Source organism: Anguilla rostrata, chromosome 2, assembly GCF_018555375.3.
Source record: "Anguilla rostrata isolate EN2019 chromosome 2, ASM1855537v3, whole genome shotgun sequence".
NCBI lineage: Eukaryota > Metazoa > Chordata > Actinopteri > Anguilliformes > Anguillidae > Anguilla > Anguilla rostrata.
The window spans coordinates 31,009,501-31,012,937 of NC_057934.1; positions in this window are offsets into that span (position 1 = coordinate 31,009,501).

Below are 3,437 nucleotides of genomic sequence, written 5' to 3' on the forward strand. Positions count from 1 at the left end.
CAACCACAGTGTGCATGCATGCTGAGAACCAACCTGGTTAAAAAACGTATTCAAGCAGTCAGAAAAATCCATCATAATACCCATTATCACAATTACAACATGCTTCAGATTTTAATCTTTTTCAAAAAAGTTACCCCAGCCAAAGAACTTGGGGGACCTGCCTATACATCACCGGTATATTGGCATGCAGTGGTTCTCAAATTTTTCAGGCCTAAGGCACTCCTGTAAATAATTTCCATTTCCATAACACCCCAAAATTCAGTTTGCAACATGTAGCATTTGGTCTGCCGGAGAAGCGGATTGGTCTCAGCTGCACCGGCTGGTGGGGAGAGCACACGCACCTGAGTTGCGTTAACTAATCAACCCAGGTGCTTAAAGGTATGCTGCTCTCCACAGTTTGGGGCCGAGAATGGGAGCTTATACCGAGAGTGCATTATGATTTTCGTTTCAGTTTTGTTTATCTGAACACAAGACCAAAAAAAGGAAGTAATCCTCAGCTGGAATGCTTGAGGGGCTGGTGCCGGCTGGGAAGTAGGCGGCGCGCGGGAAAGTTGTTGCGCCGTTTTACTTTCTTTTGTCTTTGTTATTTTAGCTTGTTGTTTTAGTTCATTGTTTTTGCCTGGAACCCATGAGGGGGAAGGGTTATGATGGTTTGTGCGGGTGTGCTCTTTCTCTCTATGCGTCAACCAATGGTGTTCCCCGGCAGTGCCGCATCTCTCTCCCAGGGGTGTCACACTGGCGTGTGAATGGGATTTACATATCCCATTTATATCCTGTCTATAAGGTGGAATGTCGAAAATATTGGCAGATCGGAGTGTGAAGAAATTTCTCAAATTGTGAAACTGCAACTTTAATTGAAGAAGTTCATAACAGAAAGAAAATTCTCTTTTGAGGGCCTGCATAGTTTTGTGTGAAATAAAAATACATATGTGGAGAGGCAGACAGTCACTGTGGCATTGAATGTTGTCAGTTCAGAGAAGCGCATATTAAAATAAATTTTAAAAGTGACAACAGTTTACATTATGCAACTTGATATATGCACGTTGCCAATTTAGTACTTGATCACACATGAAGGTAATCAGAGATGGCATAATTGTCTGTCCATCAAGTTAGCTGGCATAATTATCTGTCTATATTTTGTGGAAAAACTGATCACATGTAATTTCATAACTGCACCATTCAGTGAGGGAAAAAGTAAAGTAAGCATGTGCAATTAAAACAGATGGATGGTAAATTCACGGTACTCTACTGGAATCAAACATTAGGCCATCACATATCACATATAATAAGCTAAATAACAAAAAAAAATCATATTTACAATTCTCTTCCCTTAGCATTTTTTGATCTCTGCATAGAAAGTTGCTCAGCATCCTTTCCATGCGTACGCACCCTTCATACATGCGGCCCCATGCTCTTATACTTTGTTTTGTTTAGTAATATAGCCAAGAATTCCAAAATTGTGACTGTGTTCTGAATGCCACAGGGCCCTGTCAGATGAGATAAAATATTTCCAGTGGAATTTTGGCAAAAGATAAGGACTCTGTGCCATGAAATCTTTACCCTGTGGGAGCTCCTATTGTGGTGAGCATTCTTATTATTGTCTGTGATCACTCTGGAAGAACTGGCCCAGTAGAAAAGATCACTCTGGGGAGGAACAATAGCTGAGAGAGAGAGAGAGAGAGAGAGAGAGAGAGAGAGAGAGAGAGAAACCAACCCACTAAACTCCCCTCCACCCCCTCACCTCTCAAAACTCCAACTGTACCCCTCCACCCTCCCCTGCTGTGCAACAGCACCCCTCCAACCCCCAAAACCCAAAAAACCCCTCCAAGTCCCCCACCAACCTGTAATAAGCGTGCTCTATCAACAACCGCCTTGCCACCAACCCCTTAAACACCTGCACTGGGTCCCCTCCCCCAATCCCTTCAATTTTGTCCCGTCGTATCAGCCAAATGGCCATTTTCACCTGCCCAAACAAAAAATTCACCAACGTGATCCTCCGCACACCACTCTGTATATGGCCCCGAAACCTCATCTGAGTATCCCCAACCTCCACACCCTTCCTACTGGCCAACAACCCCAACCGTGACCTTACAAATGAACACCTTCCGTAATCCCACAAAGGACAGGCCCTCCACTGTCGGATCCAGGTGCGCCATGTACCTCGTGACTATGCCCCATGCCAATCCTCCACTAGGGCGCCCACGTGCTTCAATGGTCTCTTGTACAGGCCGCACTACCTTCGGAAAGGTCCGACCTACTTGTCTATTGCCCGACCCATACCTCCCCATTCGGAGACCACCTTCAAACCACCCAGGTACAGGGCTCTATCGTAGTCTGAAGGTTTCAGTGCAGTCCTGACAGTTAGGAGCAGCCCCACACCTTCGCCCTCATCCACCCTACCATGATTTCAGGTCGGGAAAGCCTCCGCCTCTCTCCTCCATTCCGCCATCCTACTTCCAGCCCGCTTCAGTGCATTCATGAGACAACCTGGCACACACTGTCTCCTAAACCCTCCCAATTCTCCTTAAAGCCCTCGTGCCCAAAAGTCACCCAAACTAAACCTCCCTACCCACACGCCTCCCTGGACCGTGCAACCCACACCGGTTCCCCCCGCCACCCATAACGCCTCACACTTGCCCAGTCACCTTTAAGGATGCCAACAGGTTCAGCCCTACGTATCCCCATCCGCGTCTCACTAACACGTGCATGTCAGGGCATATGCTGACAGTTTAATTGCCGGATCCCCTATTCCCCATTGGCAACCCACCCCTTCAACCCACCCCTTAGGTGGCATAGCAGCGGCTCTATCGCCACCGAATAGAGCAGACCTGACAGGGGGCAGCCTTGCCTAATCCCCCTCCCCACTGTAATTGGGACACTCAACCCCCCCCACCTTTACCATACACACAGCCTCCTTATACAATAATTGCACCCATGATACAAACCCCTCCCCCACACCAAAAGCCCGAAGTGCATTAAAAAGGTACCCATAATCAACCCTATCAAACGCCTTCTCCTGGTCCAGTGACACCAACCCTACCCCCTCCTCACCAAGGTTAACCCCATCAATCACATCCCTCATTAAAAACAGATTGTCCCTGATGGACCTGTCTGGTACACAATACGTCTGGTCAGGGTGTATAAGTGACCCAATATAGTTCCTCAGTCTGTTCGCCAGACATTTTGATAAAATCTTGTAGTCTGCACACACAATGGCCACCGGTCTCCAGTTTTTAACAGGCAGAGATCACCCTTCTTTGGAAGGAGTGACAGCACTGCTCGCCGACAACTCCTAGGAAATTGTCAGGGTCTGGGGGAGGACTCAAAAGCAGACCAGATGTCCAGTGAAAAAACGTGGAGATTTATTTCCAGACACAGGGTACAGGATAAGCAACAGTCTCGTAGTCAGAATACAGGCGCAGGTCAAAAATCCAGAA